The 16,043-nt window shown below is 44.6% G+C and overlaps 1 non-coding gene across 1 annotated transcript; it reads right to left on the bottom strand.

Moving 5' to 3' along the window:
- Positions 1–3,741: 3,741 nt before the first annotated feature.
- On the bottom strand, positions 3,742–3,813 carry trnat-cgu (transfer RNA threonine (anticodon CGU)). The gene has a single exon. It is a non-coding gene; the product is annotated as a tRNA-Thr (tRNA).
- Positions 3,814–16,043: the final 12,230 nt, after the last annotated feature.

Below are 16,043 nucleotides of genomic sequence, written 5' to 3'. Positions count from 1 at the left end.
TTGCTTTTGAAAGCATTGTTACATTTGTGATTTTGTCCAGTGTTTATTTGCGCAGTGTCTCACTGTCTTTTGCACAATTGCCTTGGCTAATTTCAAGTCATATAATGTTCTGGCTGCTGGTTTCATGTTGTGCATCAGGTCGGTTCTGCTTTTTGCTTCAATAACAGATGTCATCTCTGCTGAGTAGGTGGGGAAGAGACAGTTGCCCACCTCCTTCTGGAATGTGTCTTTGCAAAGCAGGTGTGGAAAGAGATGCAGTGGTTTTTGTCGAGGTTCATCCCAAGCAGCTCTGTAACACAGGAGTCTGTGCTCTACGGGCTGTTCCCAGGGATGCACACCGAGATAAACATCAACTGCTGCTGGAGGACCATCAATTTGGTGATAGGCACTCTTTGGTCTGCCCTAAACATGCTGGTCTTCCAGCGCAAAAAGTTGTCCACGACCGAGTGTTGCAGACTGGCACATTCCAAGGTCCAGGACTACGTGCTGAGGGACACACTAAAGCTTGGGGTAGCCACTGCAAAGGCTCAATGGGGAAAGACCACTGTATAAGGTCCCCCCGCCATAGTGAACTGGGCAGCTGGACTCATTGGAAACCCCTCGTGCTGTATACACCAGATATGGGTTTGCTGTAAAATGTCCATGTCAGGTAAAATGGAGTGGAAGGGTTGTGAGGCAACTCACTCCTGTATTGAAGAAAACTGATTTCCTTTGCACTTTTTGGAATGTCAACTTGGTGCTGTTTTGAACTGTTGTATCATGCATTTTTTACAGATTTATATGAATAAAGCATATTTTAGGAATAAAAACCTGGGGATTCATATGCATAGTTCTTTGAAGGTGGCAGGACACATTGAGAAAGTAGTTAGCAAAGCATATGGGATCTTGGGCTTCATAAATAGAGGTACTGAGTACAAAAGTAGGGAAGTTATGCTGAACCTGTATAAATTTCGAGTTGGGCCACAACCAGAGAATTGCATCCAGTTCTAGTCAACACACTTTTGGAGGGATGTGAGTGTCCTTGAGAGGGTGGAGGAGATTTAACAGAATGGTTCCAGACATGAGGGATTTTAGCTGTAAGGTTAGGTTGGAGAAGCTGGGGTTGTTCTCCTTGCAGCAAAGGAGATTGAGGGGAGATTTGATAGACATGTACAAGATTATAATAAATATGACAGGTTTAGATAACTTACAGGGCGATGGGGATAGAGCGGGGGAATGGGACTGAATGGATTGATTTACATGGGCTTGATGGGCAAAATGACTTCCTGTACTGTAGTGACTCCAGGACTCAATGACTCTCTCTCCTTCTCTCTCTCTCTCTCTCTGTCTATCGCTTTACCTCTCTCTGCCTCTCTCTCTCTATCTGTCTTTAGCTGGTCCTCTAACTTTCTATCGCAATCTCTCTCTCTCTCTTTTTTCACACTCTCTCTCTCCATTACACACATATTTGTCAATCACATGTCAAAGAAGGAAGCGTAATGAAGGAATGTCTGCGCCCTTGAAAATGTTTCCAGCAGAATAGTTAAATGTTTAAAGTTTCTGTTGGGAGTTTGACCTGAGATGGTGAGACACAAGGATGTGAGGTTATTAAAGTCTTCACCAAATGTAATAGGGAATAATTTTCTTCACTGGTGAACCCAAAGGAACAAATATGGCACAAGAATGAGAAAAGTCAGAGGATTGAGAAACATCCAATGGTTCTTCACATATACAAGTCAGCAGACCCACAGAAAAACAGTAGGTTGAGAGTTCAGATCCAGTGATAGACTTGACAAATGTCGAGCTCGTGCTTTATTCTTTATAAACCCAACATCTGTCCACTTGGCTATTGCACCTCGTCTCGATGTATCTGATAATACTGATACTATTTGTATTCCACAGTTGCTTTGAAATCACAGGCAATATAAATGGATTGGGAATGTCAATGGTCAGGAACCATTAATGGATTGGGAAAGTCAATGGACTGGAAAATATCAGTGGATTGGGAAATTCTATAGACTGAGTTATATCAATGGATTGGGACAGTTCAGTACATTGTGAAACATCAATGGATTAGGAAACAGGAATTAAAGGGACAGATGGAGTTCAACCTGGAAAAGTGTGAAGTGATTCATTTTGGAAGGTCGAATTTGAATGCAGAATACAGGCTTAAAGACAGGATGCTTGGTGGTGTGGAGGAACAGAGGGATCTTAGGGTCCATGTCCATGTCCATAGATCGCTCAAAGTTGCCACCCAAGTTGATAGGGTTGTTAAGAAGGCGTATGGTGTGTTGGCTTTCATTAACAGGGGGATTGAGTTTAAGAGCCGCGAGGTTATGCTGCAGCTCTATCAAGCCCTGGTTAGACCACACTTGGAATATTGTGTTCAGTTCTGGTCGCCTCATTATAGGAAGGATGTGGAAGCTTTAGAGAAGGTGCAGAGGAGATTTATCAGGATGCTGCCTGGCCCGGAGGGTATGTTTTACGAAGAAAGGTTGAGGGTGCTAGGGCTTTTCTCATTGGAACGAAGAAGGATGAGAGGTGACTTGATAGAGGGGTACAAGATGATGAGAGGCATAGATAGAGTGGATAGCCAGAGACATTTTCCCAGGGCAGAAAGGGCTATCACCAGGGGGAATAATTTTAAGGTGATGGAGGAAGGTTTCGGGGAGATGTCAGAGGTAGGCTCTTTACACAGAGAGTGGTGGGTGCGTGGAATGCACTGCCAGCGGTGGTAGTAGAAGCAGATACATTAGGGACATTTAAGCGACTCTTGGATAGGTACATGGATGATAGTAGAATGAAGGGTATGTAGGTAGTTTGATCTTAGAGTAGGTTAAAGGTTCGGCACAACATCATGGGCCGATGTGCCTGTACTGTGCTGTACTGTTCTATGTTCTATGTTCCAGATGAAAGGATTGCATTAATTAATGGACTAGAATGTGGAGAGGCAGGAGAAAATGATGCCATTTTAGGGGGCCGGGGGTTAGTAGAAACAGACCAGGGCTATTTTACTCTCTATCTCATTCCTTTCTTCTATCTGGCTCATTATCACATCCTCTCTCTCTCAGAGCGGTGGGAATCACTGGAACCCACACTTGTTGCTCAGGTTGTTTGGTTCCGGGAAAATACAAGGTCCACATCAGATTGACAGGAAAGATAAATGTGATTCAGAGCCAATCATATTCCTTTTGGTGATGTGTGCTCAGCCTTGTTATATCAGCAAAGGCAGCAGGAAATGCAAATCCTGAAGAGTTTTGATAGAGTGAAGAAGGAGAAAGTGTTGCCAGTGACAGAAGGGTCAGTAACCAGAGGAAACACATTTAAAGTAATTGACAAAAGAATTAGAGTTGTGATGAGGAGATTGTTTTTTCAGCAGTGTGTTGCTCTGGTCTGGAATGCAATCCTGAAAGGTCAGTGGAAGCAGATTCAATGTTAACTCTGAATGGAATTGGATACATACCTGACATGGAAAATATAACAGGACAATGGGGGAAAGGACAGGAGTGTGGGATGTGGGATTAATAGAATAGCTCTGTTAAATATCAAGCAAATGCACAGTAATAAGGTTCAGTGCTTGGACCTCAGTTATTTTCACTCTATCAATGGCAGAGAAGGCTCGAGGGACCATGTGGCTGCTCCTCATGTTCTTCCCAGTGTCCAGGATAACGTGTAACATCACACTGATTTCCAGATGGCCAAAACAAATGCAACGGACATCTTTTCTGGAAACATCACATTTAAAGTGAGAAACTAATCATAAGGCACAGACGGGGATTAAACCCGTGATCTTCAATTTACGAGACTGACGCCTTACCACTTGGCCACCATGCCTTTTGTTAATGGACACCTGAGGTTCCAGAGGAGGATTTGTGATTCTTTTTCAATTTGGTTGAAACAGCATCGAGAAACATGCACAGAAATAAAGAGAGATTGTGGAATGGGAAACAGATCAGCCTCATTTACATCATCAGCATCATGAAATCTTCATTCAGACGTTCCATTCTCATCCTCAGCTTTTCTCACATCTGTACAATAATATAAGAGTGGACATTGGGTTGTTACTGGGCAGATTATATAAATAGACGATGTGCATCATCACAGGAAGTGATGTAATATAATCTGTGCGGCACCTCATGGAGAGTTGTAGATGAAACTTTCAATGCAAGATGTGTAGAGTAAACTTAGGTTATTTTAACCGTCAGATTCTTATAAATTGTGTACTAAGCCTTGACAGATATCAGAATATTATATGGGGGCCACAGTAAACCAAAGCAATGATGGAGAAATCTTTGCCTGTACCTTTGAAAAGGTCACTGGACTGAACCAAGCCGAGGAGTGGCCGAGGTGGTTCCAGAGGTTTGCAAGGTATCGTACTGCATCGGGTCTCGTGCAGAAGCCAGACATGGAGCAGGTCAGTACACTATTGTCTGCCATGGAGGGAGTGTGTAGGCTACCTGTGAAGAAGTTATTAAGGCACTCAAGACCTATTTTAATTGAGGAAAAAAATGTCATCGTGGAGCCAAAGTTAAAACGCTGCATTTGCTGACAATGCAACCACCAGGTGATGCTTACTAGCACATGCGCAAATGCAGCCTCTTCCACTGAAACGTCACTGTCTGTGACTATCAGGCAGCTGCCAGGATTAAAGATGGAGCTACTCAATTTATCACAGAAAACAACTTAGACCCAAAAATCCCCTCAAAGGTTGCCATCGCCGCCTCCGTCCCACCCCCAAAAGTCCCCCGCTACCTCTTGCGCATTCGCCAGTTATATAGTACCAAGTCATCTTAATTCACCTAAAGTGAATTACTTTCGGAGCAGTGACTGTCATTTAATAAGCAAATACGGCACATATCTACACAATGGACATGTTTTGGTTGATACTCGGAGAACGTTGCGCTGTTTGAAGTCTCATCAGAAGGACAGCACCTCTGACAGTGCTGCACACCCTCTGTAATTCAGTGAGGTTTCATAGAGTCAGAGAGTTATACAGCACAGAAACAGGCCCTTCGGCCATCGTGTCCGTGCCGGCCATCAAGTACCTGTCTATTCTAATCCCATTTTCCAGCACGTGGCCGTAGCCTTGTATTCTGTGGCGTTTTGAGTGCTCATCTAGATACTTCTTAAATGTTGTGAGGGTTCCTGCCTCTACCACTCCTTCAGGCAATGTGTTCCAGATTCCAACCACCCTCGAGGTGAAACATTTTTTCCTCAAATCCCCTCTAAACAGTGCCATCCCATTCTCCGGACGATCATTCCCCGCTTCCCCCCATCCCACTCTCTGACTGCTCACTCCCCGCTTCCCCCACCACCACCCCCATCCTGCTCTCTGGCCGCTCACACTCCAGGCCATGGGCTCTGCCGCTTCCCTCCTCTCGGCCACTTGCTCCAACATTGCCCCATCTCCCCTCGAGACTCGCCTTGCTTTATCGGGTGGTGCGGTGAAGAATGATCGAATGTTGGAGCGAGAGGCCGAGAGGAGGGAAGCAGCATGGCTTAGAGCTAGTGTCTGGAGGGACGTGGGGGGGAAGCGGGGCGTGAGTGGACGGAGAGAGGGCAGTGCGGGGGTGGGGGGGGGGTAGCAAGCGGCCGGAGGGCGGGGGAGCAGGGTAGCGAGGAGCGGGCAGCGAGCGGCCTGGAGTGAGTGGCTGAGAGGGGGTAGAGAGTTTTCCTGCGCATGCGCCACTTCGTCCTAGAAGACGTAGGCTGAGCATGCGCAGCATCTCAGAGCGCAGGAGACTGTTTGTGCATGTGCGCAGCTTGGAGCGCTCTGATGACGTCGGCTGGCCGCTGCATTGTCAGGAATCACTTTGAATTTAATAAGCGTACAAAACAGAAAGGGGAGAGTATTCATTCATTTATCAATGACTTGTACAAACTCACGGAGGTTTGTGAATACAGCAACTTAAGAGAAGAGCTGAATGGAGACAGGATTGTGTTCGGGGTATTAGACAACACCCTTTCAGATCATCTGCAGTCCAGGGCTGATCACACATTAACGAAAGAGTTTCAATTGAGCAGACAAACAGAGGTTAGAAAGTTTAACCAATCCGTTGTTCGAGGGGACAGGGAGAGTCTGATCTCCAGAGTTGCAGACTCAATTGAATTTGTTCAGAAAACAAAAGGAAAAATTAGTGGTAAAAGACAAGAAAGACGGGAAGAGCATCTAGTGGTAGCTGCAACCAATGGCAGTCGGTGTGGCTGAGAGAGGCACAAGTGGGAAAACTGCCTCGCCAAAGAAGCTGAGTGTTTTTCCTGCAGAAAGATGGGACACTTTCAGTCAGTGTGTGGCAGTAAAATACCAGCGCTGAATATAGTTAAAGGGAAATCTCCAGAGAGCAAAAACATTAATGAAGTACAGGATATCCAAAGTGTGGAAATACATTTTTTAGGTGAAATCCAGGAAATAAAGTGAGAGTTGCTGGACGACAGAAATTCTGAAATATTTTAAGATAGATGTCGATAGATTCTTGATCAACAAGGGGGTGAAAGGTTATCGGGGGCAGGTGGGAATGTGGAGTTGAGGTTACAATCAGATCAGCCATGATCTTATTGAATGGTGGAGCAGACTCGAGGGGCCGAGTGGTCTACTCCTGCTCCTAATTGGAATGTTTGTATGTAAGAAAACATGTTCTAGATACAATGAGAACTATCATTTGTTTGGAATTGGATTTGAAACCCCCTTTAATCAAAAGGTGATAGAGCTTTAATTTTTCTACAATTTACAGACAAATCCTTGTGGAGTTGAGATTGACAGAAATAATGGGCTGGATTCTATAGAGCCCTCAACGTCGAGATCTGTGGTGGGGGTGGGGTGGGAGCCGCCTGAAGATGGCCCCGGATGAGGCCCGCCATGGACCTCAACGTCGGCAGGGCCTGGCTCGATATTGCCTGCGACGGCGAGGCGTTGTGGGGGGACCCCCACCGCTCGACAACGGGACCACAAACCTGCATTAATTATTATCCCATCACTTCCTGATATCCAGCTGCGATCTTCAGCCCGGTGACCGGCACTGCCGTGCCTTCGGAGCCCCATCCGGGGAAATGAGGTGCAACACTGGTGGGTAGGGGGGAGAAGGTAAGTTTCTCAGTGTGGGGGAGGGGGGACGGAGTCAAATTAATGTCATGGGTGTAGGGGATGGTGCGAAGGGTTATAGTTTACAGTTTGTGCAGTTTTGGGCGGAAGGCCAGATGGTAAAGGTAGGTTTTGGGAGGGAAGGGCAAATAATTAATTTAACTGTTATTGGGGGGATGGGAGAGAGGCAAAAGCAATGTATTTATTTCATTTCATTTAATCTTCCTTTAAATATTTTCCAGTAGGACTAACAGCCCTTTAAAAATGGCTGACACTCCAGTACAGTACTAAGGCAGTGCTGCACTATCAGAAATGCTGTTTTTCAGGTGAAACAGAAAACTGAGGATCCCTCTGCCCTCTCAGGTGGATGTTAAAGGTACCATGGCACTATTTCAGAGAATAGAAGGAGAATTATTTCTGGGGTGCTGGTCATTGTTTAACCCTGAATCAACATCACTTCAAAACAGATTATCTCGTTTTTATCACATTGTTGTTTCTGGGAGCTTGCTGTGCGCACATTGGCCACCATGTTTCCTACATGACTGCAGTGACTACACTTGGAAAGTCCTTCATTGGCTGTAAAAGGCTTTGCAACGTCCTGTGGTCGTGAAATGCAAGTCTTGCTTTTTCCATTGTTATCAGTGTCATTGTGATCAAAAGATCGTATGCGTGAACACAAAGTTTAAATCAATTTTGATTAAAATAATGTAAAAGCATCTATATTCTTGCACTGTACTTAATAATCTCCATCTTCCTATCCTTACAGAGTGCAATGTCATCGACCCTGAAATTGATTCCACAATCTCATGGAATCACAGAGTCAGAGAAAGTTTAAGGCACAGAAAGAGGCCACTTGGCCCATCGTGTCTGTTCCACAAACAATTTCTGCCGAGTTCTGATGAAAGGTCACAGACCAGAAACGTTAACTCTGTTTCTCTCTCCACAGATGCTGCCAGACCTGCTGAGTATTTCCAGCATTTTCTGTTTTTATTTCAGATTTCCAGTATCTGCAGTATTTTGCTTCTGTGTTAATTTGAAAGTTAAAACTGAACCACCTGTTTACAATTCACACTGGGGTCTCCCATGAAATGGTTCTGTATAATATTGATATAATGAATACAGATTCCGACACAGAGCTTCCTGTGGGGAATTGGGGATATGAAAACCAGCAGACTCTGCAGGAATTTCCACTGGGAGCACAAATTCACAAAATCTACCTTTTATATATCGATTCATTTTGATTGTCCTTCTGGAAAATTATTTTGCAACAATTTAAACATCAACCCACAGCTCCATGACTGGGTCAATTATGAGGTCATCCTCTGACAGGTCATGTGACAGCTGGAGCCACAAGACATCAGAACCAGATTTGTGACTGGATTAAAACCCGGAATCCTGTCAAAATGGCTTTTCAAATAAAGCTGTTGCTGTTTGAAAACACAGCAGTTAAACTTTCTGCCTGACCATGAGGGGAGCTAGGGAGAAATTTACAAAACTCAATCCTTCAACAAAATAGTTCAAAAATCATTCATATCGAAATCATGTGAGGATTCATATGCAGTAGAGAAACAAGCAGAATACAGAAAGTACAGAGGAGAGCTGAAAAAGGAAATGAGATCAGCAAGAGAATGTATGAGAAAAGATTAGCAGGTCACATAACTGGGAACACTGAAGTCTTTTACCAACATATGGACAGTCAGTGAAAGGGGGGATCAATTAGGAGATCCTGTGGAGACAGAGGGTGTGGCTGAGGCACTAATTAAGTATCACAAAATAAGCGGATGCTGCAAATGTCACAGTAAAGGAGGAGGAAGTGAAGAAATTGGACAGGATGAAAATAGATAAAGAGGAGACAATTACAAGGTTGGCAGCTCTCACAGTAGAAAAGTCACCCAGTTTGAATGGGCTGCATCCTGGGTTGCTGAGGGAAGTAAGGGTGGAAATATCAGAGACTCGAACCACAATCTTTCAATCCTCCTTAAATATGGGAATGTTGCCAGAGGACTGGAGGATGCAGGTAAGCTTGGGTAGTTCGATCTTAGTTTAATTTGACCATTTTTATAATGTATCCATTGTAATAACTAACAAGGTCAAGAAAGCCATTTTATAATTAACACATGACCAAAGGAGCCATTTTGTGTTCAGTGCCAATGTGCCGTGAAGAGGACACTATTGTGCTTAAACATTAGCACAACACGGGAAGAAACGGTTACCGATTATAAGCTCTCACTCAATTGGTGCAGAGTATGAGCACCAGGGGTTACTTCTGACAGTTGAAGAGATCATCGCATCTCATTGGATAGCTACCACCCACTCCAAGCTGGGTAGCCCCCAATCAGTTAGGTGCTGTCCTGCCACAACCTGCTTGCTTCAATGGGTGCTTGGAGCTTAGAGAGTCATCTCTCAACAGGCGGATCGATAATCAATGCACCAAGAAAAACAAGCTCAACAAAGAAGACACCAGTCCTTCGCATCGCAAGCTGGAATGTGAGGACCATGTGTCCTGGCCTTACTGACAACCTTCTGCAGGTTGATGAGACACACAAGACAGCTTTGATGGACAAAGAACTCACAAGGCTCAATGTGGACATTGCTGTGCTGCAAGAAACTAGACTCGTCCAAAGTGGATCCCTCAAAGAGAAACACTACACCTTCTTCTGGCAGGGGAAATCCCAAGAGGCAACTCGTGAGCATGGAGTGGTTTTCACAGTAAAAAACACGCCACTTGAGATGAGTGAACCAGCCACAGTAGGCTCAGAGAGACTTCTTACTCTTCACTTGTCAACAAGCGTGGGCCCAGTTAATCTCATGTGCATCTATGTCCCGACACTCACCTCCACCCCAGATGTCAAGGATCAATTCTATGTGACACTTGATACTGCCATCAGTAGAATTCCCAGCACTGAGGGAATGTACCTTCTAGGAGACTTCAACACAAGCTTGGGTACTGACTACACAGCTTTGCCAATGTGCATAGAGCACCAGGGGATTGGCAAGATGAATGAAAATGGACAGAGGTTGCTGGAGCTATGCTGTCACCATGGATTCTGTGTGATGAACAGCTACTTCCAGGTCAAGCTGTGCCACAAGGTGTCCTGGAGACATCTGAGATCACGCCACTGGCACCAGCTAGACCTTATCATCACCAGACATACCACCCTCAGCAGTGTCCTCATCACTCACAGCTATCACAGTGCTGACTGTGACACTGACCACTCCCTGGTGTGTAACAAGGTCAGGCTTCAGCCAAGGAAGCTTCATCCATCCAAGAAGAACGTCGTCCTCAGATCAACACTTGACGAACCACTGATCCAGAAAGGACCCAGGAGTTCCTCAACATCCTCGATCAGGCTCTTTCAGACAACAATGCTCAAGGTCTCAGTGCGGTGTCAAAGTGGAATCATCTGTTAACAAGCAGATGGAAAGGTGAGTGGAGCATTACCTTAAACTCTACATAACGGAGAATATTGTCATTGAAGTGGCTCTCAGTGCCATTCCAGACTTCCCTGTCATGGAGGAGCTGGACAGTGACCCCACCATAGTGGAGCTCAACAAAGCCATTGACCATCTTGCCAGTGGTAAAGCCCCGGCAAATGATGGTATTCCACCTGGAATCATCAAGAGTGGAAAAGCGGTTCTACTGCAGCATCTCCATGAACTTCTGTGTCTCTGTTGGAAGGAAAGATCTGCACCTCAAAACATGCGTGATGCAAACATTGTCACCTTGTACAACAATAAGGGGGAATCGCAGTGACTGCAGCAATTAGCGAGGCATCTCCTTGCTAAGTATTGTGGGGAAGGTCTTTGCTCGCATTGCTCTGACCAGATTGCAGACCCTGGCATCACACATCTATCCTGAGTCTCAGTGCAGCTTCAGAGCTGGTAGATCGACAGTCGACATGATTGTCTCACTTCGGCAGTTACAGGAGAAGTACTGTGAACAGTACAGACCACTCTACATTGTCTTTACATATGAACATACGAATTAGGAGCAGGCGTGGGCCACTCGTCCCTTCAAGCCTGCTTCACCATTCAATAAGCTCATGGCTGAACTGATTACTCCACATTTCCATCTACCTCCGATAACCTTTCACCCCCTTGCAGATAAAGAATCTATCCATCTCTCCCTTAAAAATATTCAAAGACTCTGCTTCCACCGCCTTTTGAGGAAGAAAATTCCAAATACTCACGACCCTCTGAGGGGGAAAATTGCTCCTCATCTCTGTCTTAAATGGGTGACCCCTTATTTTTAAACAGTGACCCCTAGCTTGAGATTCTCCCACAAGGGGAAACATCCTTTCCACATCCACCCTGTCAAAACCCCTCAGGATCTTGTATGTTTCAATCATGTCGCCTCTTTCTCTTCTAAACTCTAGTGGATACGAACCTAGCCTGTCCAATCTTTCCTCGTAAGACAGCCCACCCATTCCATGTATTAGTCTAGTAAACCTTCTCTGTACTACCTCCAATGCATTTACATCCTTCCATAAATAAGGAGACCAGTACTGCACTCAGTGTTGCAGAAGAGGTCTCACCAATGCCCTGTATAGCTGAAGCATAACCTCCCTACTATTGTATTCAATTCCCCTGGCGATAAATGATAACATTCTATTAGCTTTCCTAATTACGTGCTGTACCTGCAGACTAACCTTTTGCGATTCGTGCACTAGGACACCCAGATCCCCTGCATCTCAGATCTCTGCAATCTCTCACCATTTAGATAATATGCTTTTTTATTCTTCCTGCCAAAGTGGACAATTTCCCACTTTCCCACATTATACTCCATTTGCCAGGTCTTTGCCCAGTCACTTAACCTATCTATATCCCTTTGTAGCCCCCTTATGTCCTCTTCACAACCTACTTTCCTACCTATCTTTGTCATCAGCAAATTTAGCAACCATACTTTTGGTCCCTTCATCAAAGTCATTTCGAGAATTGTAGAAGGTTGAGGCCCCAGCACAGATCCCTGTGGACCACTCGTTACTTCTTGCCAACCAGAAAATGACCCATTTATGCTGACTCTCTGTTTCCTGTCAGCTAGCCAATCCTCTATCCATGCCAATATGTTACCCCTGACACCATGAGCTTTTATTTTCTGCAATAACCTTTGATATGTCACCTTATCCTTCTGGAAACCGAAGTAAAATACATCCACCGGTTCCCCTTTATCCACAGCACATGTAACTCCCTCAAAGAACTCCAATAAATTGGTTAAACATGATTTCCCTTTCACAAAACCATGTTGACTCTGCCTGATCAGCTTTATTTTTTCTAAATGCCCTGCTATAACATCTTCAGTAATCGCTCCTAACATTTTCCCTGAGACAGATGTTCAGCTAACTGGCCTGTCGTTTCCTGTTTTCTGTCTCCCTCCCTTTTTGAATAAATGAATTACATTCGCTACTTTCCAATCTAACAGAACCTTCCCGAAGCGAGGGAATTTTGGAAAATTAAAACCAGCGCATCAACTATCTCACTAGCCACTTCAGGACCTGGCGACTTGTCAGCCCGCAGCTCCAACAATTTGTTCAGTACCACTTCACTGGTGATTGTAATTTTCTTGAGTTCCTCCATCCCTTCCATTTCCTGACTTACAGCTAATACTGGGATGTTATTTGGATCCTCAATAGTGAAGACCAATCCAAAGTATCTGTTCAATTCATCTGCCATCTCTTAATTATCCATTATTAATTCCCCAGACACACTTTCCATAGGACCAACACTCACATTGTTAACTCTTTTCCTTTTAAAATATCTATCGAAACTCTGACTAGTTGTCTTTATATTTCTCGCTAGCTTTCTCTCATACTCTAATTTTACCTTCCTTATCAATCTTTTAGTCATTCTTTGCTGTTTTTTTTATATTCTGTCCAATCTTCTGACCTGCCTCCCATCTTTGCACAATTATAGGCTTTTTCTTTAAGTTTGATAGTATCTTTAACTGTTTTCCTGAACCATGGATGGTGAGTCCCACCTTTGGAATTTTTCTTTCTCATTGAAATATATCTATTCTGTGTATTCTGAAATTTTCCTTAAATGTCTGCCACTGCATCTCTATTGACTTATCCCTTAACCTAATTTGCCAGTTCACTTTAGCTAGCTCTGCTTTCATGCCCTTATAATTGCCCTTATTTAAGTTTAAAATACTCGTTTGGGACCCACTCTTCTCTCCCTCAAACTGAATGTAAAATGCAATCATATTATGATCGCTACTACCTAGGGGCACCTGAACTACGAGGTCATTAATTAATCCTATCTCGTTGCACAATGCCAGGTCTAGTATAGCCTGCTCTCAGGTTGGCTCCAGAACTTATTTTTCCAAGAAATTATCCCAAAAACATTCTATGTACTCCTCATCTAGGCTACCTCTGCCCATCAGAATTTCCAGTCTATATGTAGATTAAAATCCCCCATAATTATTGCTGTACCTTTCTGACAAGCTGCCATTATTTCTTTTTTTATACCCCATCCTACAGTGTGGTTAATGTTAGCTGGCCTGTACACCACTCCCACAAGTGACTTCTTGCCTGTATTATTTCTCATCTCAACTCAAACTGCTTCTACATCGTGATCTCCTGAACTTAGGTCATCCCTCTCTATTGCGCTAATACCATCATTAATTAACAGAGTTACCCCATCACCTTTTCCAAGCTTCCTGTCCTTCCTAAATGCCATCTCACCTCCAATATTCTCATCCCAATCTCTGTCGCCCTGCAGCCATGTCTCTGTAATGACTATCAGATCGTACTTATTAATTCTATTTGTGCTCTCTGTTCATCTGTTTTGTTTCGAAAGCTCCATGCATTCAGATACAGAGCACTTAGTTTTGTCCTTTTATTATTTTTGTAACCTCTAGCCTTATCTGTTGATTTACCCTTAGATTTGTACATTCTGTCCCTTCCTGTCACAGTCTGTTTATCATTTCCCATATTTATACCTTTCTCTCTTGCCTTGCCTCTCCTCCTTGATTCACCATATTTTCCCAAATTTGATCCCTTGCCCCCACTATTCAGTTTAAAACCGTCTCTACGTCCCTCGTTATGTGGCTCGCGAGAACACCAGCACCAGCACGGTTCAGGTGTAGACCGTCCCAACGGTACAGCCACCTCTTTCCCCAGTACTGGTGCCAATGCCCCACGAACCAGAACCCACTACTACCACACCAGTCTTTCAGCCGCACATTACTTTCTCTAATCTTATTTGTCCGATGCCAATTTGCACATGGCTCAGGTAATAATCCAGAGATGATTACCTTTGAGGTTCTGCTTCTTAATTTGGTGCCTAGTTCCTCATACTGACTTTGCAGAACCTCTATCCTTGTCCTGCCTATGTCGTTGGTACCGACATGGACCACGACAACTGGATCCTCCCCCTCCCATTGTATGTTTCGCTCCAGCCCTGAGCAGACGTCCTGAATCCTGGCACCGGCAGGCAACACAGCCGTCTGGACTCTTGCTCTTTGCTGCAGAGAACAGTGTTAATCCACCTTACTATACTGTCCCCTACTACCACTACATTCTTTTTTTCTCACACTTTGAGCCGCAAACACTTTTTTTTAATTTTCAAAATATACTTTATTCATAAAAATCTGCAAATATTACATTGCCAAACAGTTTCAAACAGCACCAAAAAATAGAAACATTGCAAGGGAGATCAGTTTCCTTCTCTCCTATCATGAGTTTCTTCACAACCCTTCCATTTCACTATTGTCATGCCAATTACAGTTTTACATTTACAGCAAAAGAAAATATCAATGATACAGTTCGAGGGATTTCCCATGGATCCAGCCTCTCAGTTCAGCTTGGTGGGGGGACCCTCCACTGTGGTCTTTCCCCATTGATCCTTTGCTGCGGCTGCTCCAAGCTTTAGTGCGTCCCTCAGCACGTAGTCCTGGACCTTGGAATGTGCCAGTCTGCAACATTCGGTGGTGGACAACACTTTGCGCTGGAAGACCAGCAAGTTTCGGGCAGACCAAAGGGCGTCTTTCACCGAATTGATAGTCCTCCAGCAGCAGTTGATGTTTGTCTCGGTGTGCATCCCTGGGAATAGCCCGTAGAGCACAGACTCCTGTGTTCCAGAGCTGCTTGGGATGAACCTCGACAAAAACCACTGCATCTCTTTCCACACCTGCTTTGCAAAGACACATTCCAGGAGGAGGTGGGCGACCGTCTCTTCCCCACCACAGCCAACGCGGGGGCACTGTGCGGAGGGGGCGAGACTTCGGGTGTGCAGGAAGGATCTGACGGAAAGGGCCCGTCTCACCACCAGCCAAGCTACCTCTTGGTGCTTGTTTGAAAGTTCTGGTGATGAGGCATTCCGCCAAATGCCTTTGACGGTCTGCTCGGGGAACCATCCGACAGGATCCACCATCTCCTTTTCCCGTAGGCCCTTGAGGACATTCCGTGCAGACCACTGCCTGATGGACCGGTGGTCAAAGGTGTTTTGCCGCAGAAACTAAACACTTTTTTTTAATTTCCAAAATATACTTTATTCATAAAAATCTGTAAAAATTACATTGCCAAACAGTTTCCAAACAGCACCAAAAAATACAAACATTGCAAGGGATATCAGTTTCCTTCAATACTCTCATGAGTTTCTTCCCAACCCTTCCGTTTCACAATTGTCATGTCAATTACAGTTTTACATTTGCAGCAAAATGGACCTTAATCACTTACAGATCCTCATCAAACATGCAGCTTTTTCCAAACCAATCAACTACCTGCTTGCCTGTGATGTCACAGCTCAACAGATCCTCACCAATCAGCTCCTTCCACTGCACCGAAGCAAGAACCAAATCCTGCAAACTCACCCCACCGGCTCTCTGTTTCCCTGCTCTCACTCTCCATTGTAAAATCACTTTCTGATTTTTTTACCCCAGCTCTGCTCCTGCTGTGCTCCTCTCTCTCGCTCTGTCTCTGAGTCGGTGCTTTTGACACACTTGTTAACTCTCTGTTCCGTCGTGCTCTTCTGTCTCTGGTCCAAAATC

Source organism: Heterodontus francisci, unplaced genomic scaffold, assembly GCF_036365525.1.
Source record: "Heterodontus francisci isolate sHetFra1 unplaced genomic scaffold, sHetFra1.hap1 HAP1_SCAFFOLD_51_1, whole genome shotgun sequence".
NCBI lineage: Eukaryota > Metazoa > Chordata > Chondrichthyes > Heterodontiformes > Heterodontidae > Heterodontus > Heterodontus francisci.
The sequence above is the reverse complement of the archived record's forward strand: the minus strand, read 5'-3'. Positions and strand labels throughout refer to the sequence as shown.